This window comes from Apium graveolens, chromosome 6, assembly GCF_009905375.1.
Source record: "Apium graveolens cultivar Ventura chromosome 6, ASM990537v1, whole genome shotgun sequence".
Classification (NCBI taxonomy): Eukaryota; Viridiplantae; Streptophyta; class Magnoliopsida; order Apiales; family Apiaceae; genus Apium; species Apium graveolens.
Genome location: NC_133652.1, coordinates 110,826,174 through 110,853,923, shown reverse-complemented (window position 1 = coordinate 110,853,923; position 27,750 = coordinate 110,826,174).

Genomic DNA, 27,750 nt, shown 5'->3' with positions numbered 1-27,750 from the left:
TCATGTGTGGCAATACTAGTGTTATATTTATAGTGGCTAATCCAGTCAATCATTCTAGAACAAATCACATTGATGTAAGATATCATTTTATTAGAGAATATGCTATAAATTGTACCATTGAGCTCATTTTTGTTCCAACAGAAAAACAATTACATGATATTTTTACTAAACCTTTAGATGAAACAACTTTCACTAGACTTGTAGGTGAAATTGGAATGCTTAATTCTTCATCCTAAGGCAAGAACTCAGCTAATATTTTGCAGCAGATTAATTTCTAGTAAATCAAAACTAATTTGATTTAATTGGAAATTAACTGAAATATGAATTATAAATATTTCAGAATTCTCTGCATATTTATTTTTCAAAACAAAATTTTAGCTTGGAATTTTTCAAATTCTAAGTAAACTGCTCAGTTGTTAATTTACATCCTTAATATGTAAAATTAACACAAGGCATAATTAAGTTGATCAAGAGTATGTAGAGAACTGAGTTCTCGATAAGTCTAACTGACTTATCGACAAGTCATTTAAGACTTCTCGAGTGAGTTCTCAATAAGGCAATTCACTGACTTCTCGAGTGACTTCTCGATAAGCTTTATTATGACTTATCGATAAGTCCTTGTGGAGTTCTCTAGTAGTGTTAATTCACAGGGTTCTCTACAAGTATAATTTTTAGACATATCAATAACTCAGAACTGAAATAATTTAATTTAATAAATTATTTTGGTAAAATACTTTTGGCAAATTTATTTTAATTTTATTTTGAATTTATTCAAATAAAAGTTGGAATTAACTCAGTCCATTTCTGGATAAACTGGGTATTTATTTGACATCTGGATAAGTCAGTTTTTAGTTCTCTATAAGAGTAATTTAAAATTTCTTCTCGATGTGTAATTTCATTTCTTAAAATAACTTCTCGATAGACTAATTCCAAACGTCCATTTTTGAGTTCTCGATAAGTCATTTGCTTTTACAATAAATACCCAGACATCTCGATACATATACATACTTACAACTTTCGAGATCTCAAGTGACCTAGCCTTTCAATCAAAAATCATTTTCTCTCTCATTTTCACTCATTTCTCAAAAAAAACTCTTACCCATTCACTCTCATCAATCAACAATGGCAATCAATATTGCAAGAGCTACTATTCTAGAGAAAGGAACAAACTACCTCGCTTTTACTGATGCTAACCAAGCTCCTGACAGTTTCAAGGGGTTGTAAAACTTTTTTCTGAATCTTACCTTACAGGAGCTTTGACTGCTAACCCTGTTCTGTATCTGGATGTTCTGCATGAATTTTGCATAACAGCAGTAGTGAGGACTGATATGAATGATAACTCTCTCTATGGTGGTCACCTACACAATTGGAGGCCAACAAATAGAGTTCAATGAACAAGATGTGAATAGAGCTTTGGGGCTGCCAACTGTAAATCTGGTGGAGGTGCCAACTCCTGATGAACTGACTGAGTTTCTGGACTTCATCAATTATGGTGGAAGAATCAACTTGTCAAGCTTGAACATGACCAATTTAAGGAAGGAGTGGTCCTTTGTCTTTGATTCTGTGGTGAGGGCCTTCACATGCAGGAAGACAGGGTATGACAACATTTCAAGTGTGGTGCAGAAGCTGGTGTACTCAATAGCACACAAAAGACACTTGAATGTTGGTCTATTGATCCTGGAAGAACTTGCAACCAGGCTGACCATGCCCCTGTTTCCTAGAGATAAGGGAATTTTCTTTCCTAGATTTATTATGTCCACTTTAAATCATAAAGTAGCAGACATACATTTGTTGAATGGTATAGATAGCACTAAAATAGGCAATTATAAACAAGTGTCCAAAATTTGAAGGAATTTACGGATGAGCAGAAGCGTGAAATAACATTTATTCCGTAAAAACCATATATCGCACATATAGAAAAACGTATAAAAAGGAAAAACTGAGGAATCGTAACCATACCTTGTGAATCGAAGCTTTATAAAAATGTGTGTGAAGCACTCTACCGGTATCCACCAAGAACGATACTCTTCGATGAACCTTTTTATAAAACCGAGCTTTTATAAAAATGGAGTTTATGGGAGAGAGAGAGAGAGGAAGAAGATGGAGGCTATGGTTTTCACAAAACCAAAAATTGTGTTTTAGAATGAGCCATCTCATTCTATTTATAGGGCTCTCCTAGGGTTATAAAATATATCTTTATATATATATATTAACACCCACATTTTATCTTTATAAAATGCTCTAATAATGATTAAAACTATTTTAATCATTATTTCTTTTTCTAAACTATTTAGAAAATAATTCTCTCTCTCATTATTTCATCAAAGAAAATATTCTTTTGTGGTTTGACCCTGTAGGCTCAATATTATGCCGGTAGTAGAAATAAATAATAATAAACTTTTATTTATTATTTACATGAATAATAAAATTCACTAAATATAATTAACTGATTAATTATATTTATTCTACATCGTGAGTGATGCTTCTCAACATATCGCGACTATCCAGATAATATGAATTCACTGCTTAGAATACCAAGAACCTGTCAGTGACTAGTTAACGTACAATGAATTCCTTCTACCCTTATAATATCCCGATTAAATACAAGGCATGGATCTCGTGTCAGGCCTATCAAATTTAATCATATGATTTCTTATTCATAATGCAAAGTTCATATTAATGCAAATTAGAAACTCCTTTCTAATTTCATACACTATTGACGTTAAATATCTCTATACACAAATCCCTATGCACATAATATACCTAATGGATGTCCTTGAGACTAAGGACTAAACCAAAGCACAGTTCATTATATATAAGATAACTTTAACGATCTCAAGTCTAAGGACACTTGTACAACTATCACTCAGTGAATAACTATTGACACATGAGTAATCTCCATTATTTGTTCAACTTATCGAGTCATGTTCAGTGAACTTATTCCCTAATAAGCACTTACATACTAGCTATAGTGTCACCACACAAATGCCTATGAGAACAGACATACTCCTGAAGGGAGCAAGCATAGTATGTACCAATCTTTGCGGATCCACTAACATCCGATTAGTTATCCTATGATCAGGAACTGTTTAAGTCTAGAGTTATCATCTTCTAGATCTCACTATTATAATCTCATTATAATTCTAGAAGCTTTACTCTAAACTATGGAATATCTTATTTAAAACACTTTAAATAGATAAAGCCCATAATAAAAACATAACAAGTCTTTTATTAATATCAATGAAATCAAATAGGAATACAAGAAAGTTCTTCCTAACTCATCATACATGATTGGATTTAGGATAAACACTTTCAAAATTATATTTGGTTCACTTACTACAAAGAACAAGGTAAATGTAAGTCTGAAACTCACTCCATTCATGTTGGAGAGGTTTAGGACTTACCCTTACCCAATGTCTGACATGAGATCAAATGTACAATCTAGCACATCTATGATTCCTGAACCTGTGGAAGTACAAACACATGAACACCCATATGGATCTTCCCAAATTGAAACCATTTCTTCAAAACCCTTAGTAGCTAGGAAACCAACCACCTCATCTTCTCAAAAGGATGAGGTGAGTAAAAGAAAGAGATAGGAGGCAACCTTAGCAGTTATAACTGAGAGTGGTGAGGATCAAACTGAAGCTGAGTCACCCTTGGTCAAGAGATCAAAGAAGAGTAAGAAATCTGAGCTGACCACTCAAGCCACCTTTGTATCCTCCTAAGATGATGTAATTGTAAAAATGGGGACTAAATAGACTCTAGATACATCCTCTCAATAGGGTGTGTCTATTGAAAAGAGCATTCACCCCAATGCACCTTGTACATACTCTTCACAGCCTGCACCTGAAGCAATTCAAGTGTATGGTAGGAGAAATAAGGATGACACATACAGTGAGGGCACATCTTTTAAAGCTCCCTCATCCATTCAGGGGGAGCTTCCAACACTCACATTTGAGCAACAATCTCTAATCTCTCAAATTTCTTCCCTACCTACATCACTTGAATCCAATTCTCAAGTGCAAGCTAAATGAAGTGACTTGGTTCAAGAAACCTTGTTCATCACCCAGACACTACATCCAGATGGTGAGAGGCTACTAGATGGGGTAGACCTTGATGATACCATCAAAACCATGGGGGATTCATCAGTTTTTACTGAAGACCTCATGGATGTCACAAATGCACCTTCATGTGTAAATCAGCCTTCATAGGCTGTTAGGTTTTAGGGTAGTACTCCTGAGGGGGAGCTATCTAAATCCTCTCCAATTCAGTTGGAGGTTCCTCATATAGGAACAACTCCTCTCAAAACCTTAGCAGGAATTGCTTTAGCACTTGATGCTAGGAGTACAATTGCCAATTATCCTGCAATGGGGGAGGAAAGTTTATCACATTCATGTGACAGTGCTTTGCAAGAAGCACAAGGGTTTGAGACTGGTGCACATGACAGTAACCCAGTCAAATCCCCTCCAATTCAATTGGAGGTTCCCACTACATGTGAGGAACAACAACTTGTCATAACCACAGAGCAATCTGTGAGTAAAACTGTGACTTCTGTCACAGGTGGTTCTGACTCCTCACAACCACCTTCAACCTCACAACAACCTTCAACCTCACAACAACCTCAACAACCACATCTCCTTTCATAATGGCTACAGGAATCAGACTCTCAACCTACATCAGTAGATGATCTCCTAGTTGAGCAGCTTTCTGGGTTAGCTAACATCTCACAACACCTCCTCACTTCAAACATGAGCAATCAATATTATCAAGCTATAATGCTTACATACAATGAAGGAGTTGAGGAACAAAAACAGAAAATTATAATGACTCGTATATTTTTATTATCTAAATGTGTAATTAGTGAGTAATTAAATAAATAAACTATATAAATGGGTTCCGTCAGCAGGTTATTGCTTTGTTATTATGTATATGTGATTACTAGTGTATAGGATTGAATTGCGTGGTTAATTAATGGGTTGTATAATTTTTCTTTCATTGATAAAAGTGATTTTATTGCAGTTTTATTTCCATAAAAATTTGGATTGTCTCTAAAATTATTTTTAAGGTTTTATAATTTCAATAATTATGTCACACCCCAAACTTAACAATACATGATATATGACTATCACAATATTTAAAAGAAAGTAACTACAACTGAATCCAAGATCTTACAGTTTAGGGTTTGGAACAGCCCAACACTACTTAACTATTACAACTGGTTTTAATATCGAGTCCTCACACAAAACTATCTCTTATTCTACCTGAGCTCGGACATACGCATCGACATCACAAGTCTTACGTGCTGTCTGCTTGAATCTAACCATAACTGCTAGCTATAATATCAGGGTTAAAGCAAGTAGTGAGCCGAATGCTCAACAAGTGCTAAACAATACGATACAAAACATAAATCGGGATATATATTAAAGAATGATAATGTGAAGATATGACTAATAAAATCAAGAGATGAACTTTTGGGTGATGGCATCATTTGCTTGAATCAAAACATTTTCAAAATCATATCTTAATCAAAAACCATTTTATGACGCTACGGATTACAGCCGGTGATCAGCCGCGAAGTAATCCCGATCCTCGCTGGGTTTTAAAACATTAATGGGATCCCTAGGCAACTTTTAAGCCAACAATATCAGTGTGGAAAGGACTTGCGTCTCAGTCCAGATCCACTATGTAAAGAAAACATTTATCCCCCTTTGGGACTGAAAATCCAAATTTTAATCATTTCAAAAACTGATGCCGATTGATAATAAAATTTCTTAAACAGTAAATATCTTTATCAAGGGATTGTAGATTGACTTGAAACACTGGAATTATGTTCACTAAATCTTAAGGCCATGATCCACTAGACTTTACTCTATCAGGGTAATTGAAAGGTTTCCATTTACAAGAATTTTGACAAGGAGATTTAGTAGGGTTATTGGATAATATGAAAGAGTAATGCCAAACTAGGCTTAAAGCAATGGTTTTAGATAAGGTATAGGTATTAGAACATCAAGAAGATAAGCATTACTGGTTACAAGTAAGATAGAGGTGTTAAAATATAAAGAAAGTGATCATTAGCTCAAGGTATATCAGGATGTCAAGCTTTAGGGTAAGGATAGGGTTATCAAACAATTATGAACGACTTTAAAGAATATCTCGCTTTTAGGTATGAAGATAAAGTTTTTATCGGGGTTCTTACAAGAGTTAAATCAAGCATCAGGGTGCAAAATCAAGATTTCTCAGTAATCAATAGCATGCTAATCAAAAGGATCAATCAAGTATTATAACAATTCTCTATTTTATCATGGCATCCCAATTACTTTGGTATACTAACATGGTATGATTTTTGATCTACTTACAATAAGTACTTGAGGATTCATGGCGTTTCTATATAATACGAAGATAGATTTGAGAATCACTTGGTCCGGGTATAACAAGATAAATCAGGATACTCGCATCATATATATAAGAACTAGTTATCATACATTCGCAGTGTAAACTAAAAAGTAGGTTGAATCACTTGCATTGAGAAGGCTAGACTGGACTGGAAAGTAGGAGCAACAGGAAGCTTTACTCGACCTTTATGGAAAGTTTACCCTCGTCTCGAGATCCTACACAATTAATAATAACCTCATTATAATATATTCTCACCAATGCAACCTATTTACAACCCGAAATTAAACACAAATGGCACTTAGGCCTATATGCACGCAATTTATAATCACCTTATAAACATAATAGTACACATAGCCACATATACTCACATACCAAATTTTAAATACCAAATAATATCACACACACACCATATTGCAACACTAGGTTTGGATGATCTCGTTCCACAACTTAAGTCACTTGATCGCTAAACTAGACAAAGTCTCCAAATTTTGGTCTCCTAACTCGATGTGCCTTTACTAAAATATCCAAAACCTATTGACCCTCACTTGGGCCTTTCACTCTAATGGCTTTATGCTATCTTGCAACTATAGTGGTCAACCTAGGCCTCACTCATAAATGCTCTAAAACTATATGATAAGTGAAGGTGCTTACTAATGTAAATTTCAGAATGACATCTATGCTTTCTTGAGTGCATTAGACACTCTTACACTACAATTTTACCTCCAAAAATTCTACACTAGACTCTTCTGATCATAAGGCATCTCCCAAACTTGATGTGGCTCAAGTGCCTAGCTTGGGCCTCCCTAGGCCTAAGCTTAAAGTCCATGTTCCCCTGTTTTTCTGGGCAGAAAAGGTCCTGACTTGAACTAACTTGTGACACATTATTCTAACTCAAATCCTAAGAAATATGGCCGGAAAAACTCTTCTGACACTCCCTCTAACTAAGGCCCAATAGGGCCTAATGAGGGCCTACCTATGACATGGTCAAAACTTTCTATTTCTAAGTTGCAACAAAACTGTCCCCTGCTGGACAGATTTTGTAATTCCACTCGTGCACCTAACCAAACGTCTTACAAACCTCCAAAAAATACCTTAAACCTATTATATACTCCTAGTGCTAGCTTCTGGTGGCTTGGGCCTCAAAGTGCACAACAAATGCTCATTCAAAATATCCCCATAAACTAGTGCATCAAATCTGGAAACATGCAAACACTAACTAATCCCTTTCCAGCTTGACTCCCACTTATTAACCAAACATCCAACCTTTACCAAAGCAAACCTAGTGCATCAACATACTGAAATAGTGCCTCAACAGGAGTGGAGATCATCCATTCCCTAGAACACCAACATGAAAATAAAAATATAACATGCAACTCATGGAAAACACTTAACAAGATTTCGACTAAAACATAAAGTTTAAATTCTTGTAAATTCGACTTGTACCTATTACTCAACATTAATAATCATGAAATATATCTTTTATTAACTTTTATTAAGAAATATATCATGGAAACAATCTATTTCAAGCACAAATAATTTGAATTTTTAGATTTTAAACATGAAAACATGATTTCGAGAAGAGTAGCATACACAACATGGTTGATCATCATATTCACATCTTAAAACTAGCATGCATGGATAAAACATGATTATATAGTAAAATTTCAGTAGCATGCAAAGGCTTTTAAAGCATGGTTTCTCCATAAAACACTTAGTTAAAATATATATAAAATATATCTCATAGAGAGCTCTTAAATTCACAAGAATCAAGAGTTTCTCTTTGGAGATCACAAAAAAGCTACACATGCAACCGTGAAACTTCATCTCCCAAATCACTAAACTCTTGGGAAGTATATAAAATAAATTTAGGTGGAAGAATTACACTAGGGAAGATGAGAAATGGGACGGAAAAATGGAAGGGAGTGGGGGAGGGGGTTCTCGGCCGAGAGCAAGGAGAGGGAGGGGGAGGAGAGAAAAAGAGAGGTGAGTTGGAGTGTGGAGTGAGTGAAATGATTTCTCATATTTTGTTTTTGGTTTTATGCCTTTGATTGACTAAAAGAAATGAGTGGAAATGAGAATGTACAAGAATACCCTCTAGCTAAAGTTAGGCCATTTTGCATGCAAGGTTAATGTGGTAATTTGGTTAACAACAAGTGAGTTAGTGGGGTTGGAAAGGTCTCCTTTTCCCTTTAATAGAATGGAAGAGTGATTTGCATGCAAAAGTTTCCATGTTATTTGCTAATTATAACAAATAAATGTTTAAAGATTTATTTTTATAAAATAAAATACAAGTTCAAAAATAATAAAATTTATATCATATAATAACTTGGATTTTTAGAAATTTTATAAGATCACTTTTGAAATTTGTGAATGAAATAATTTTTAAAAGAAAATTTTTCCAAGGTTTAGAATATTCCTTATAAATCAAAAATAAGGGAAATAAATAAACTTTTGCTTTGAAAAATCATATTCTACATAAAGTAATTTATAATGCAGAAATTTTCATTCACACAACGTATAATCATTAAGTATATTTACATTCGACTCTAATATTATACAAAGTTCACAAAAAATATTACACAAAATGTCGGTCGTAACATCCTCTCCCCCTTAAGGGATTCTGTCCCCAGAATCTAAGAGAACAGATGAGGATACTGGGAACGCATATCAGACTCTAACTCCCAAGTTGATTCTTCAACCTTGGGGTTCCTCCAAAGTACTTTCACTAACTTTACCGAGTTATTCCTAAGACTCTTTACTTACCAGTCGAGTAATTTAACAGGTTGCTCCACAAATGACAGGTCTGCTTGAATTTCTACAGGTTCATATTCTATCACATGGTTGACATCAGGATTGTACTTCTTAAGCAATGACACATGGAACACATTATTGCCAAATCTAGACAACCCTTTCCTTGGTGACACCTTCAGCAAAACGGCTTCGCCTACTTGGAATCTAACATCCTTACGCGCTGGATCCGCATACTTTCTTTGTCTATCTTGAGCAGCAAGCAACCTTTTCTGAATTAACTTGACTGTCTCATGCAACTGTTGTACCAATTCCGAGCCTAGAATCTTTCCTTCTCCTACTTCATCCCAACTTGTCGGTGATCTACATTTCCATCCGTACAAAGCTTCGTATGGTGGCATGCCAATACTGGAGTGATAGCTGTTATTATAGGAGAATTCTACTAATGGCAAGTGGTCATCCCAACTTCCTGCAAAATCAATTGCACAACTGCGCAACATGTCTTCGATTGTTTGAATTGTCCTTTCGCTTTGACCATCAGTCTGCGGGTGATACGCCGTACTCATGTTAAACTTCGTGCCAAGACTCTCTTGAAATTGCTTCCAGAATCTCGAGTTAAATCAGGGATCTCTGTCTGAAACTATCGATACGGGCACTCCATGTCTTAGTACGATTTCACGCACATACAGATGAACCAATCTGTCCAATGACGACTTCTCATTAATTGGAAGGAAATGCGCCGACTTCGTAAGGTGATCAACTATAACCCATATAGCGTCATGTCCGGATTTCATTCACGGTAGTCCCACTATAAAGTCCATAGCAATATTTTCCCATTTCCATTCTGGAATCTTTAGGGGCTGAATTAATCCGCTTGGTCGTTGATGTTTTTCCTTCACTTTCTGACAAGTATAACACTTTGCAACCCATTCTGCCACCTCTCGCTTCATATTTGGCCACCAAAAGTTCTGCTTCAAGTCTCGATACATCTTGGTGCTTCCCGGATGGATTGAAAATCTTGAATTATGGGCTTCTTGCAAAATCTCATTCTTCAATTCAGGTACATGAGGAATCCAAAATCTTGAGGAAAACCCTAGTATACCTTGCTCATCCTTTTGGGTACTTATCTCTTCTCTAGTTAGCTGATTCTTCTCTTTCTCCATTACTTCTTTCTGACATTTCCTTATCTTTTCCACTAGTGTTGGCTGAAAAGTCATTGCACGACAAACTTCTTCAACTATTCCACAATCACAAAGTTCCAATCCAAATCTCTTAATCTCTTCAGACAATTCTTTTGGTGTTGCTATCATATTCAATCTTTCCTTCCTACTCAAAGTGTCGGCTACAACGTTCGCCTTTCCAGGATGATAATTTATCGAGCAATCATAGTCCTTAATCAATTCCAACCATCTCCTTTACCTCATATTGAGCTCCTTCTGAGTGAAAATGTACTTTAAACTCTTGTGATCCGTGTAGATTTCACACTTTTCCCCGTAAAGGTAATGTCTCCAAATCTTAAGTGCGTACACTATGGCGGCTAGTTCCAAGTCATGCGTCGAGTACTTCAATTCATACAGTTTTAACTGTCTTGATGCATACGCGATCACCTTATTATGTTACATTAGCACACAGCCCAATCCTTTATTTGAAGCATCGCCGAAAATCACAAAGTTTTCTTGGTCGTCTGGTAGTACTAACACTGGAGCTGCTACCAATCTCTGTTTCAACTCTTCGAAGCTATCCTCACATTCTACATTCCATTCGAACTTTTGATTCTTCTTGGTTAACTTAGTCAATAGCGTGGCGATTTTTGAAAAATCCTTGATAAATCTTCTATAATACCCTGCCAATCCTAAAAAACTTCGCACTTCCATAGGTGTCTTTGGCTTCTCCCAACTCATAATCGCCTCAATCTTTGCCGGATCTACTTTAACTCCTTCATCTCCAATGACGTGCCCCAAAAATTGAACTTCCTTTAACCAAAACTCACATTTAGAAAACTTGGCATACAACTTCTCTTGTCAGAGTATCTCCAATGCTATCCATAGATGTTGCTTATGTTCTTCTTCCGACTTTGAATAAATAAGGATGTCATCAATGAATACCACTACGAACTTGTCCAAATACTTTTTAAATACCCGATTCATCAGATCCATAAATGCTGTTGGGGCGTTGTCAATCCAAAAGGCATTACTAAGAATTCATAATGTTCGTATCTTGTCCTGAATGCTGTCTTTGGGATATCTTCTTCTTTGATCTTTAATTGATGGTATCCTGATCTTAAGTCAATCTTTGAAAATTACTTTGCTCCTTTCAGCTGATCAAATAGGTCATCTATTCTTGGTAGCGGGTATCGGTTCTTAATCGTCACCTTATTCAACTCCCGATAATCTATACATAACCGCATACTTCCATCTTTCTTCTTTACGAACAAGACAGGTGCTCCCCATGGCGACGTACTTGGCCGTATCACCCCTTCGTCCAACAATTCTTGTAGCTGGCTCACCAACTCTTTCATTTCTGCTGGTGCCATCCTATATGGGGCCTTCGAAACTGCTTCTATGCCTAGAGCAAAGTTGATCTCGAACTCGATTTGTCGATCTGGCGGTAAGCCTGATAGTTCATCTGGAAACACATCTGGAAATTCGTTAACTACGGGAATACCTTCTATGCCGGGGTTGCCCTTTTCTGAATCCACTACATAAGCTAGGAATGACTCACAACCTTTTCTAAGTAACTTCTTAGCCTGAACGATTGTAAGAAACAGTTGCTCTTGCCTCTGTCCCTTAAATACTACTTTCTCTCCAGTCTTCGTCTTTAAATACACTTTCTTGGACTTACAATTAATCTGGGCGTTATTCTTCCCTAACCAATCCATACCTAAAATTATATCGAACTCTCCCAACTTGAAGAGTATCAAGTCGGCTGAAAACTTATACCCCGAAATATCAATCTCACACTTCGGACAGAGTTGACTCATAAGAATCTTCTCTTGGTTCGCAATTACCACATTTGCTAACTCGTTCATAACCATTTTATCACATTGAAGTTTATCAACAAAAGTTTCTGATATGAAAGATCTCGTTGCTCCCGAATCAATCAATACTTTAGCTTCGACATTATTTAGTAAAAGTGTACCTGCTATCACCTCAGAGTTCTGAACAACATTCTTCATTTTCAAATCGAATGTCCTTGATGTTGCTTGTGGAGTTGTTGTAGGTGGTAGAGGTAATGCCAATACCTCAGCTGGCACGTTTGCACTGGTACTTGCCACATTCATCAGAGCTTTAACTGGTCCGGTTGTCTTGCACTCCCTAGCTATGTGTCCAGTCTTTCCACACTTGTAACATACAACTCCTGGCTTCGGCATCTTACACTCGTTTGCCAAATGTCCCTTCTGGTTGCACCTATAGCATGTCATGCTCAGCTTATTACACACTCCGGGCTGCCTTCTTCCACAATGCTTGCATTCTGGTCTCTGAAATCTGTTTTCTCCAACTTGCCCTTGGCTTTCCTGGTTGTTCCCCTTTGATTCTTGTCTTTTACTCAAATTTCCCTTCTTTTAAAAATTTCCGCCCTTATGGAATCCAATCCTCTTTACATTCCGATCTTGTGAATTTTCTGCTTCAGACTTTTCTCCATAAAATGGAACTTTTCTCTTCTTGTTATCCCTTTCCTTTCTTGACTGCATCCCATATCAATCAGAGCAGCTTTCTGTACTACGCATGCATAAGTATCAAGCTCAAACATAGCCACTCTATCTCTGATCCAAGGCTCTAATCCTTGTTAAAATCTCTTTGCTTTTTCCTCCTCACTGCTGGTATACTTTGTCACAAACCTTGACAATTCTGTGAACTTCTTCTCATACTCCAGTACAAACATATTCCCTTGCTTCAATTCAAAAAATTTAAGCTCCATCTGATTCTGCATGTACTTAGGGTAATACTTTTCCAGAAATAACTTCTTAAATCTTTCCCAAGAAACTTGCTGATTTGCTTTCATAGCTTTTACTGATTCCCACCAATAGATGACTTCGCCCTTCAAGAAGTAAGTAGCATATGGTGTCTTCTGATAGTCCCCTAACTATACCAACTCGAAAGCCCTTTCCATTTCCTTAATCCATGTGTTAGCTATTATTGGATCAGTGGTATCATGAAATGCAGGTGGGTTCATATTCTGAAAAGCCTTGAAAGTAACAACTTGTCGAGGTGGTACTGGTGGATCAGGTGATTGGTATGGTTCACGGTTATCTTGGTTTTCAAATCGTTGTTGAAGATTTAGTTGTTGTTGAGCTATAGCGTTTGTTTGTTGTTGTAAGGTTTCCAGTAATCGAAGAATATTTGGATCTGTGGTAGATGTGGTTGTTGGGTTCTTCTTTTTGGGTGGCATGATCCTGAAATAAGAGTTACGTCAAAATATGTATGAATAATGAAATAATTCGAGGGTGTCGCATGGCATTCTTGTTTACATATGAGGTCAAGTTTTAAATTAAACAAATATGGTGATGCATATAAAGGCGTAAGATAACAGTTGAAAGAAAATGGAACGATAGTGCATAATAATTGAAATTTAAAGGTCACAATACATCAAGATTAGGATAAAGTCTGATTCTAGGAATAACATGCTTATTTAAAGGAAACAACTGGGATTCTACAAAGTCCGATAATAAAACAATATGAAAGGTAGATAATGGAAAGAACTAAGGCTCCACTCCATCGGAACGGGGCTTGGTAGTCTTCTCCTCTCGAAGCGTCTTCACAATGTTCTGGAGCTCATCCGCCACCATCTGGATGATATACTGAATGGTATGGTCTCGGTGTGATGGAATTTCCTCAAGCTTAGTGTTGACGTACTGAACCAAAGTCTCAAGTCTCGCAGTCATTGCTCCTTAGGCTTCCCTTCATAGTTTCGGCTGTCCGGATACACGTTCTTCAATCGGTCTATCAGTCGTTCGTACTTGCCCTGAAGCATGTCAAACTCGCGCCTCAACTCAGCATATACGAAGAAAGCAATAGTGTCGTCCGACCCAGAGGATGACGAGGAGTCCGCCCTTTGCTGACAAACCATACATAGATATATAAGAGGAGTATTAATAATAAATTTACTTAACCTACTCTCTCACATATTATCTATAACCTATACATATATCCTATAACCTATTTGGGCTGTCCAGGGACTCTAAACCCTGGCTCTGATACCAAAACCTGTCACACCCCCGACTTAACAATACATAATATATAACTATTACAATATTTAAAAGAAAGTAAATACAACTGAATCCAAGATCTTACAGTTTAGGGTTTGGAACAGCCCAACACTACTTAACTATTACAACTGGTTTTAATATTGAGTCCTCACACAAAACTATCTCTTATTCTACCTGAGCTCGGACATACGCATCAACATCACAAGTCTTACGTGCTGTCTGCTTGAAACTAACCATAGCTGCTAGCTGTAATATCAGGGTTAAAGCAAGTAGTGAGCCAAATGCTCAACAAGTGCTAAACAATACGATACAAAACATAAATCGAGATATATATTAAAGAATGACAATGTGAAGAGATGACTAATAAAATCAAGAGATGAACTTTTGGGTGATGACATCATTTGCTTGAATCAAAACATTTTCAAAATCATATCTTAATCAAAAACCATTTTATGACGCTACGGATTACAGCCGGTGATCAGCCGCGAAGTAATCCCGATCCTCGCTGGGTTCTAAAACATTAATGGGATCCCTAGGCAACTTTTAAGCCTACAATATCAGTGTGGAAAGGACTTGCGTCTCAGTCCAGATCCACTATGTAAAGAAAACATTTATCCCCCTTTGGGACTGAAAATCCAAATTTTAATCATTTCAAAAACTGATGCCGATTGATAATAAAATTTCTTAAATAGTAAATATCTTTATCAAGGGATTGTAGATTGACTTGAAACACTGGAATTATGTTCACTAAATCTTAAGGCCATGATCCACTAGACTTTACTCTATCAGGGTAATTGAAAGGTTTCCATTTACAAGAATTTTGACAAGGAGATTTAGTAGGGTTATTGGATAATATGAAAGAGTAATGCCAAACTAGGCTTAAAGCAATGGTTTTAGATAAGGTATAGGTATTAGAACATCAAGAAGATAAGCATTACTGGTTACAAGTATGATAGAGGTGTTAAAATATAAAGAAAGTGATCATTAGCTCAAGGTATATCAGGATGTCAAGCTTTAGGGTAAGGATAGGGTTATCAAACAATCTTGAACGACTTTAAAGAATATCTGGCTTTTAGGTATCAAGATAAAGTTTCTATCGGGGTTCTTACAAGAGTTAAATCAAGCATCAGGGTGCAAAATCAAGATTTCTCAGTAATCGATAGCATGTGAATCAAAATGATCAATCAAGTATTATAACAATTCTCTATTTTATCATGGCATCCTAATTACTTTGGTATACTAGCATGGTATGATTTTTGATCTACTTGCAATAAGTACTTGAGGGTTCATGGCATTTCTATATAATACGAAGATATATTTGAGAATCACTTGGTCCGGGTATAACAAGATAAATCAGGATACTCGCATCATATATATAAGAACTAGTTATCACACATTCACAGTGTAAGCTAAAAAGTAGGTTGAATCACTTGCCTTGAAAAGGCTGGACTGGACTGCAAAGTAGGAGCAACAGGAAGCTTTACTCGACCTTTATGGAAAGTTTACCCTCGTCTCGAGATCCTACACAATTAATAATAACCTCATTATAATATATTCTCACCAACGCAACCTATTTACAACCCGAAATTAAACACAAATGGCACTTAGGCCTATATGCACGCAATTTATAATCACCTTATAAACATAATAGTACACATAGCCACATATACTCACATACCAAATTTTAAATACCAAATAATATCACACACACACCATATTGCAACACTAGGCTTGGATGATCTCGTTCCACAACTTAAGTCACTTGATCGCTAAACTAGACAAAGTCTCCAAATTTTGGCCTCCTAACTCGATGTGCCTTTACTAAACTATCCAAAACCTTTTGACCCTCACTTGGGCCTTTCACTCTACTGGATTTATGCTATCTTGCAACTATAGTGGTCAACCTAGGCCTCACTCATAAATGCTCTAAAACTATGTGATCAGTGAAGGTGCTTACTAAGGTAAATTTCAAAATGACATCTATGATTTCTTGAGTGCATTATACACTCTTAGACTACAAGTTTACATCCAAAACTTCTACACTAGACTCTTCTGATCATAAGGAAACTCCCAAACTTGATGTGGCTCAAGGGCCTAGCTTGGGCCTCCCTAGGCCTAAGCTTAAAGTCCATGGTTCCCCTATTTTTCTGGGCAGAAAATATCCTGACTTGAACTAACTTGTGACACATTATTCTAACTCAAATCCTATGAACTATGGCTGGAAAAACTCCTCTGACACTCCCTCTAACTAAGGCCCAATAGGGCCTAATTATGGCCTACCTATGACATGGTCAAAACTTCCTATTTCTAAGTTGCAACAAAACTGTCCCCTGCTGGACATATTTTGTGATTCCACTCGTGCACCTAATCAAACGTCTTAAAAGCCTCCAAAAAACACCTAAAACCTATTATATACTCCTAGTTCTAGCTTCTGGTGGTTTGGGCCTCAAAGTGCACAACAAATGCTCATTCAAAACTTCCCCATAAACTAGTGCATCAAATCTGGAAAAATGCAAACACTAACTAATCCCTTTCCACCTTGACTCCCACTTATTAACCAAACATCCAACCTTTACCAAAGCAAACCTAGTGCATCAACATCCTAAAATAGTGCCTCAACAGGAGTGGAGATCATCCATGCCATAGAACACCAAAATGCAAATAAAAATATAACATGCAACTCATGGAAAACACTTAACAAGATTTCGGCTAAAACATAGAGTTTAAATTCTTGTAAATTCGACTTGTACCTTTTACTCAACCTTGATAATCTTGAAATATATCTTCTCTTAACTTTTATTAAGAAATATATCATAGAAACAATCTATTTCAAGCACAAATAATTCGAATTTATAGATTTTTAAACATGAAAACATGATTTCGAGAAGAGTAGCATACACAACATGGTTGATCATCATATTAACATCTTAAAACTAGCATGAATGGCTAAACATGATTATATAGTGAAATTTCAGTAGCATGCAAAGATTTTTAAAGCTCCATAAAACACTTAGTTAAAACATATATAAAATGTATCTCATAGAGAGCTCTTGAATTCACAAGAATCAAGAGTTTCTCCTTGGAGATCACACAAAAGCTACACATGCAACCATGAAACTTCATCTCCCAAATCACAAAACTCTTGGGAAGTATATAAAATAAATGTAGGTGGAAGAATTACACTAGGGAAGATGAGAAATGGGATGGAAAAATGGAAGGGAGTGGGGGAGGGGGTTCTCAGCCGAGAGCAAGGAGAGGGAGGGGGATGAGAGAAAAAGAAAGGTGAGTTAGAGTGTGGAATGAGTGAAATGATTTCTCATATTTTGTTTTTGGTTTAATGTCTTTGATTGACTAAAAGAAATGAGTGGAAATGAGAATGTACAAGAATACCCTCTAGCTAAAGTTAGGCCATTTTGCATGCAAGGTTAATGTGGTAATTTGGTTAACAACAAGTGAGTTAGTGGGGTTTGAAAGGTCTCCTTTTCCCTTTAATAGAATGGAAGAGTGATTTGCATGCAAGCGTTTCCATGTAATTTTCTAATTATAACAAATAAATTTTTAAAGATTTATTTTTATAAAATAAAATACAAGTTCAAAAATTATAAAATTTATACCATAAAATAACTTGGATTTTTAGAAATTTTATAAGTTCACTTTTGAAATTTGTGAATGAAATAACTTTTAAAAGAAAATTTTTCCAAGGTTTAGAATATTCCTTATAAATCAAAAATAAGGGAAATAAATAAACTTTTACTTTGAAAAATCATATTCTACATAAAGCAATTTATAATGCAGAAATTTTCATTCACACAACGTACAATCATTAAGTATATTTATATTCGGTTCTAATATTATATAAAGTTCACAAATAATATTACACAAAATGCCGGTCGTAACAAATTATTTTTGGGAATTTATAAAATTTAGAAATCAATATTTTATTGATTATTTACCCCTGAATGATTTTATGATTGTATTTATTAGTAAAATCAATCTTGAATTCAGAAATGTTTCAAAAATTGTGAAACTCATATTTATTTAAGTTGGGAATATTCCAAGAATTTTAAAATTATTTTGGAAATTATTAGGATTAATTTCACCCGCGCGTTGATTCGTTTAATTTCTTAAAGCGGGTATAAATTGCGTTTCAGAAATTGTTTTAAAATTTTGAAATTATGTTTTTATTTAATTCGGGATATTTTTAATATTTTAAGATCATTTTCGTAATTTTATAAGGTTGTTTTCTGCATAATATGTATCGTTAAATTCATAATTGGGTATTCGAATTAGGGATTTCAGTCAGACTAAAGGGGGTACGTGTCCATTTATTGGACACGTGTTTTACTCTCGGTGTGGCAGCTCAATTAGAGAATTGATAAATATCAATTCCTCAGTTCTTCTTTCTCGTTAATCCGTCTCTCTCGGTTTTTCACTCTCTCAATTTCCCAAATTCTCTTGGCCTCCCTTCCTCTCGCAACATCTCTGCTCCTCTCCTGTGTTCACCGAATTGGTGAGTTCGCCGGTCATTTTTTTTCCGACCATCTCTGTCCCGGTTGTAGTTGTTCCGATTGGTTGCTGATTTGGATATATATATATATATATATATGTATATACAATTGTGTGTATGTCTGTGTGCAGTCGATTGTGATGCTGTCTATGATTCTTATTCCTCTCCGCTCTGCTGACCGCCGCCGGATTTCTTTTCGGCTAAGTGGTCTACGCGCGCGAGCGGCGCGTGTGTCGTGCGTCTATGATTGTCTGTGTTGCCTGTTTTTTTCCGGTTAACTATGGCTGTTGAAATTATTCTCGGCCGATTAGGCCTTGTTTGACTCCTGATTGATTTCTTTTTTTCACAGAATTATTCTTGATTATTTTTGTGAAAATAATAAACATTTTATTTTGCAGGATTATATTTTAATCGGTAGAATTCGTAACGGAAACCCGGAATAATCGGGCACCTCTGAATTTTGCCGCCGTTGCCGATGACTTTTAACGAGTCAACGGTGGATAGTGATGATGTTTATCTGAGTCCTAATATTTTAAAATAAATAATTTAGTTCGCATATTATTATTCGAAATTAAAGTAGTAGTTAAATATCCGGTTGTGAAGTTGGTTGGATTATGTGATGGGTTCAGATTGAATTGATTGGTTGTGAATTGATGTCAATTATATTCGACGGGTAGTCCGATAAACAAAGGAGACGTTGCCCGATTTTCGAGAGCATATCCTGTGAAATATCGGAACTACCACTCGAATGTAAATAGTTATATAGTTATAAGTAAATATTTTGTAAAATATAACGGACAACTTGTTTCCTAAAACATTGAGTATATGTGTTTTCCGAAAACGAATATTGAATCGAGATTTGAGTATATGAATCCTGTATGTTACGTGTATTATAGTAATATATATAAGTTCGAGTCGGGATTTAATATCGAATGGGTTGGTTTGTTGTTGAGGATATGTCAAGCATACCTGGTCGTCTAATGTAGGGTATTTCGACTCTGTAGGTTCTAGTCAAAGGACTCAAGAATCGATATCGAACTAAGATAACCTAGTGATCAGTCGACAAGTGCAGTGAGGTTCCAAGCGAAGGACCTGAGCGTTAAAATCGGATCCAGGATAGTCTGTTAGTAAGGCGATAAAGCCACGTGTCCAAATCAGTCCAAGGTCAATTAGGGTTAGTCACAAGCTCTGCAAGGCAAGTACCCCTGACCATTCTTTTATGATTCAGTATATATGAGTAACTTTTATTTTATTCTCATAATGGAACATAAACATTTTAAGTTATGTAACCCCTGTATTTGGAAATGTTGTTTAAAATTATGTTTTGGGGAAAAGTAACTTCTGAAAGCACCTATCCCTAAATGTGATTAAAATGAAAAGAAGTTTTGAATTGTGTGCCGTGATAGAATGATTTTGAAAAGAGATAGGTGATAGTGATTTTGAAAACTGGATAAAGAGAATGTTTTGATCCACCTATGTTGTGGAACTTTGAAAAGAGGTAAAAAGGGAATTCAGTTGATCTATTGGAATTGAGTAGGCGTAAGTGGCTAATTGGGTTGGGCATTCTGTTTAACCGATTAGTCCAGCGTTGAGGGAAAGACCTAGCTAGTCTTTTCTAATGTTCCGGAACACATTCTTTATTCTGGATGGCCGTTAGTCGCTTTCCGGTGAGGATAGACTGATCAACTATCTTCACTCGTTAAACGTCCAATAGATTTGATTGATTCAGTTTTGCAATTGATTAACAAATCAACTTGTTGAGACAGATGATTTGAAAATGAAATAGCATGCTAAGATTTAATTCTGGTAATTATACACAGCACACGACTGATATTATTGTTTTCATAGCATGCTAGTTTTGAATATCCAGTTTATGAATGTTACTCTACTTTTGTGAACAAGCTATAATTTTTGTTTCCATCAATGTTTTATCGTAAATTGTTTTACTTGTTATTCATATAGTAGTACTGCTAAGCAATTGATTGCTCACCCTTGCAGAATATTTTAAATATGTATTGCAGATATCTAGGGGATTCTTCCGCAATAGTCGAGGAAGAGTTCCTGTTCCTTCCGTGTCAGGCTCCTCCGAGACAGTTGTGTTGGACCAAAGATGATCTATTGAGTTGCTGTATTAAGTATTTGCGTCAGGATAGATTGTTGTAAGTCGGTTTTGTAATAGAGGTAACCTAAATCATATCTAAACCTGGAAAGGATCTTGGTAAAGGGATCGTAGTTATATTTTATCATTGAATTGTTTATCTCATGGTTGTTGTTGATGACGTCAACTCCTGACCCCGGGGTTGAGGCCGTCACAGTTGGTATCAGAGCTACAGGTTTGAGTCCCTGATTTAGGTTCAGAAGAGAGTCAAAAGAGTGCATGAAGGTTCATAGATAGATGGGAGTTAGCAACTCAATCAGAGGAGCGAGTCTATGAGTTTAGTCAAGGGTTCGAAGGCATAACCCTAACATTTATTAAGGATTGGCTGGAACTGCCCTAGCTTAAAGTATGTCCTATTCGTATATATATGGTTGGGAATGTCCGATAAAGATTTCTAGTCTTCCTTTCGAGAAAAACGAGTCTGATCGCGAGAATTCAGCCTTTGCGCGGATCCTTGGTGTGTCAGCTATAGAGACACCCATATTATCCCTGAATATAGCATTTTTGACATTAAGGGATGTTGTTGGACCGAGTGTGTGACCTCGGTGAGTTTGGGCAATAGGATAATAGTCATTGGTTGCTATGATAGCCAAGTTCCGTGAAGTGCGGGGATCAGTACTGTTGTTATATCTTAAATCTTATTCGCATTTATTAAAACATATTTTATTCCCCAGAATGAATGTGTTTCCCGATAAGTTGCTTATTTATTTGCAAGAAAGTCAAATTTGAAGTAGACAACTTAGGATTCTGTTGATTCCATTATAAATCAGATTTCTCCCTCCCTATTTGTGAATTTTCTATTTAAACATTATTTCTTTCCTCAGTGATTCTTTCGGTTGATTGGGGCAAAACAATGCATATGATTTGACTATTTGTCTGTGTGGCAAAGGGTTTGGTGGGATGCCACCGAGTTATGTGTTGTAAACTCTGCGGTACTAAGACTGGCCATCTTGTGTACTCGTATGGTTGCTCTCAGTCATACCTTCATCTTCTTCAGTATTTCATCTTATTCGATTCACTTGAGTTGGAAATCTCATTTAATACGTTGTGATAATGAATTTTTGCGATTAGATGCTCCTCGTTATTGAAAGCAAATAAGAGTGACTATCGGGAAGAATGAGAGTCCTATATCAGGATGTCATTTAAGAATAATGGTAAGCGCGAGAGTTTAGGATCTAAATGGAGTTATAGCTTCGGGAAAAGTAAATTAGTGGTTGATGAATCGCTTGTGGGTGATAAGAAATCATCTATAGAGGAATGGTTGGTTAAAATTTGGACTATGGTGCCTAGAAAAGTCCAGCATTCCTTAAGCTGACCTGATTTACCAGTTTGATTTATGTAATTGGTGGTTAATATAGCCAACCAAGTCTCGTAGTATATCGAATTAATGTTGATATGGTAATAGAACCGTGACGGGAAGTTAGTTAGTTGCTGTTTTATTAAGAAGCCATGTTTTGGTGTTTAGTTTCTTTGTATTTTAAGTTTTTCTGAACTGTTGTTGATTCTGCTACTCTCATTGTTACCATGATTGCTAGTGCTGTTAATCTAGATTTCTTTTGTAAATGGGCCCCAATATGAAAGACATGGGTAATGTGATTGGGCAGCATTTTCCTGATATAAGTGCACCGTTTAAACGGTGATATCTTCTGTCAAATATTTTTGTTATGTTTTGAATAAACTCATTTATATATTTCAGGAAAATGTCACCCAAGAAAGCTACCCGGTCTAAAGAAAATAGTAGTAGTTTTATGGAGGGTCCAGCTATAAATGAAATTCTAGACTTATTGCGCCAGCAGCAGCAATAACAATTGCAGTTAATCCAGCAGGTTCAGCAACATCAATTACTGTTGCAGCAGCAACAACAAGGATTGAACCAAAATGCTAGTTTGAAATCTTTCCAGAGTGTTAAACCTCCCGAGTTTAAAGGTGAACCTAATCCAGTAGCTGCTGGAGCATGGTTAAAAGAGATGGAGAAGGCTTTCAATCTTGTCCATGTAATTGAGAATCTTAAGACTGATTATGCAAGCTATTTCTTGTAGAATGAAGCGAATTATTGGTGGGAGTCAACCAGAGTGTTAGGAGAAGGCCCTGTTCCATGGGCTAGGTTTACTGAGTTATTCTTGGAAAAGTATTTTCCTGACTGCGTGAGGAATGAAATGGAGATTGAGTTCCTAGAACTGAAGCAAGGTGATAGAAGTGTAGCTGAGTATGAGGCTAAGTTCACAGAGTTAGCTAGGTTTGTACCAGACTATGTGCACTCTGAAGCTTAGAGGGCAAGAATATTTCAACAAGGATTGAAGCATGAGATTCACCGCGGAGTTGTGGCATTGCAACTCAAGACGTATCTTTTCATAGTTCAGGCCGCCTTAGTAATTGAATTTGATCAGAAGTTAGCTGCTAGAGAAAAAGAAGATAAGAAGTGAAATATAGATGATATGGAAGAAGTAACAGGTCAAGAAGGATCTAGCCAGAAGTCTCAGAAAAAGGGTGGAATGAGTAAGAACAAAGAATTCAGAGGGAAAAGTACTTCTTTAAACAGAATCAGTAACACCTCAGCCAACTCTAATCAAGCCAAGTCGGTTAAGTCGCCTATATCGGAATGTAAGCAATGCGGTAAGAGGCATGGTGGAAGGTGTAAGGCAAATACTGAATGTTTTAGGTGTAGTCAGAAGGGATATTATGCGTCAGAATGTAAGGTGGAAAATCTTGGAGTCATCTGTTACAACTGTGGAAAGGTGGGGCATGTTTCCAAGAATTATAGAAGTACTTCCCGAGATAGCATGGGAGGTAGTTCATCAAAAGGTTTGACGTCCAGTACAACCAATGCTAAGACTTGTAATGGGATTAAGAGTTCAGCTGCTGAAGACCCTGATAAGGAACCTGGGCAATGATTGATTACCAGAAGAAGCAAATAATAATATCTACGGAAGCTAATATTAGGATAAGTATTCAAGGGCATAAGCAAGAAAATAAGGTGTAACTAGCGCCTGTAAGGAATATTAAGAAGGAAGCACCTAAGTTGGAAGAAACCCAGATAATAAGTGAAGTCCCAAAGGTTTTATCGAATGACATACCAGAATAATCTTGGAGTATAAGATAGTTGAACTGGTGACAAAAGTCGTATCGGATGACTCAATAGAAATCAAGTAATCGATTAAGGGGAACTTCAGAATTGTGAGATAAAAGACTAATAAGATAAGGTGTAATCCGTGTTACGAACTGATGTAGTTTGTAGAACATAAAAATGGATGTGCGATGTTAAGTACTGATAATCTGAAGTTGGAGAAGTTGATAAAAAGAAATAAGTGATCCCTGTATAAGATTGACTATTTATATGATTCAATTAAAAGGACGTAGTGGGCTGTGAAGGTTGACCTAAGATTAGGCCACCGTTAGCTAAAGTTAAGCTTGCGATCATACTAAAGATTGTGTTTAGAGCAAGATATTAACATTATGAGTTCAGATGGTAATATTTGTATTAACAAATGCATTAGTCGTATTTGAAGGTTCATTGAGCAAAATGTATAAGGAGTACTTGTATAAGTGCAGTTGTATTTATTGGTAACATCCTCAGCTATTTATACTCTAGAAAATCCATATAGAACGCCCAAGGATTCCTTTACGGAGATGGGAAAAGGAGCATCTGTATGTTAAGATTTCAAGGTATGAATTATGATTGAGATTACCAAAAGATTATGGTATCCTATTAGCGATCACTCAAGCAAGACCAGTATATGTGATTAAGATCCCTGAGGAGTTAACAAAAGAATCGGAAAGAGTGAGGGTTGAAGTTTGAACAATCAAAGTTGGAAAAGGAAACTTTTGTATGAAGTTCATCCTCGGTCTAAATTGATTGAAGAGTTAAAGGAATCGCCGGATCCTGAACCAGTTCACTACATTATGAATACAGAATAACAATTGAGAAAGGTTGAAAAGTAGCAATTGTATATTAAGTTTCAAAAGTATGAGATTCTGGTCAAAAATTGATTATGAACCCCGGTTGTGTGAGTAACTACCAACCAAACAAGGTCCATTTAGGGATAGATATTTTGAGTAGAGGAGAAGAAATGAATATGATTGAGATTATTGAAGAATTAATAAAAGAATTGGAAAAAGTAAAAGTTGGAGTTCGAATACCTGAAGATGATAAGAAGTGAACATATGAGATTACTTTCTAGCCTTGACATATGAGAATGAGTAAGAGGTGTTCGAATGTTTGGAAACTAAGTTGAAAATAAATATTGCCTATTATCCTTAGACTAAGGGTCAAAGTGAGAAGATGATTTGAATAATGTAAGATATGTGGAAAGTATATATGTTGAGTTTAAAATAAACTGAGGTAATCACCTACTATAGATTGAGTATTATATGCTAATAGTTAACATGTTGGTAAGAAAATGATAACTTGCGAAGACTGGTATGGATATAAGCGTGGGTCCTCACTCTATTTAGAGAAAGTGGGAGTAGAGCTATTGTTAAGTCCTGAGCTAATTCAGTACATCAAGAATATAGTGGTGTTGCTTCGGAAGAGAGTTGAAATCGCTCGGGATAGGAAAAAAAAAGCGGATTTGCATCGAAAGAATATGAATATATAGAATTAGGATTGTGATACAGGAAAAAGTTTCACCTTGAAAGAGATTGGTTAAGTTTGAATAGAAGGGACAAGTAGAGTCCTAAATGTATTGAACCGTTAGAGGTATAAATAAATATAGGCAAAGTCGTCTATGAGTTGATGTTGTCACCACAGTTGAAATGTATATATATATATATATATAATATGTTCCACGTGTCAATGTGAAGGCGATATATATTTGAACCAATTCATTGATTAGGAGCCAATGGGCTCTTATCCAAATTTATTCTGCGTGGAATGATCGATCCTAATCCTGGATCGTTAAGAGCGATTCCATAGGAAGGAGTTACATCCCTAATAAGTATGCTTTGAATAAATCCTCGAGTCGAAGAGTCTACCTGGAAGTTAGAGTCAGATATACTTGACAAATATCCTCACTTATTTAGTTAGATCAGATTCTGCGGACAGAATCTTTTTAAGGGGGGTAACGATATAACGACTTGTATATTTTTATTATCTAAATATGTAATTAGTGAGTAATTAAATAAATAAACTATATAAATGGGTTATGTTAGCAGGTTATTGCTTTGTTTTTATGTATATGTGAATACTAGCATATGGGATTGAATTGCGTGGTTAATTAATGGGTTGTATGATTTTTGTTTCGTTGATAAAAGTGATTTTATTGCAGTTTTATTTCCATAAATATTTGGATATCTCTAAAATTATTTTTAAGGTTTTATAATTTCAATAATTATTTTTGGGAATTTATAAAATTTAGACATCAATATTTTATTGATTATTTACCCCTTAATGATTTTATGATTGTATTTATTAGTAAAATCAATCTTGAATTCAGAAATGTTTCAAAAATTACGAAACTCATATTTATTGAAGTTGGGAATATTCCGGGAATTTTAAAATTATTTTGGAAATTTTTAGGATTAATTTCACCCGCGCGTTGATTTGTTTAATTGCTTAGAGCGGGTATAAATTGCGTTTCAGAAATTGTTTTAAAATATTAAAAATTATGTTTTTATTTATTTCGGGATATTTCTAACATGTTAAGACCATTTTCGTAATTTTATAAGGTGGTTTTTTGCACAATATGTATCGTTAAATTCATAACTGGGTATCAGAATTAGGGATTTCAGTCAGACTAAACGGGGTACGTGTCCATTTATTGGACACGTGTTTTACTCTCGGTGTGGCAGCTCAATTATAGAATTGATAAACATCAATTCATCAGTTCTTCTCTCTCGTTAATCCGTCTCTCTCGGTTTTTCACTCTCTTAATTTCCCGAATTCTCTTGGCCTCCCTTCCTCTCGCAACATCTCTGCTCCTCTCCTGTGTTCACCGAATTGGTGAGTTCTCCGGTCATTTTTTTTCGGCCATCTCTATTCTCGGTTGTAGTTGTTTTGATTGGTTGCTGATTTGCATATATATATATATATGTATACAACTGTGTGTATGTCAGTGTGCAATGGATTGTGATGCTGTCTGTGATTCTTATTCCTCTCCGCTCTGCTGGCCGCTGCCAGATTTTTTTCCGGCTGGGTGATCTATGCGCGCATGCGGTGCGTGTGTCTTGCGTGTATGATTGTCTGTGTTGCCTGTTTATTTTCCGGTTAACTCTAGTTGTTGAAATTATTCTCGGCCGATTAGGCCTTGTTTGGCTCCTGATTGATTTCTTTTTTTCACAAAATTATTCTTGATTATTTTTGTGAAAATAATAAATATTTTATTTTGCAGGATTATATTTTAATCGGTAGAATTCGTAACGAAAACCCGGAATAATCGGGCACTTCCGAATTTTGCCACCGTTGATGATGACTTTTAACGAGTCAACGGTGGACAGTGATGATGTTTATCCGAGCCCTAATATTTTAAAATAAATAATTTAGTTCGCATATTATTATTCGAAATAAAAGAAGTAGTTAAATATCCGGTTGTGAAGTTGGTTGGATTATGTGATGGGTTCAGATTGAATTGATTGGTTGTGAATTGATGTCAATTGTATTCGACGGGTAGTCCGATAAACAAAGGAGACGTTGCCCGATTTTCCAGAGCATATCCTGTGAAATATCGGAACTACCACTCGAATGTAAATAGTTATATAGTTATAAGTAAATTTTTTGTAAAATATAACGGACAACTTGTT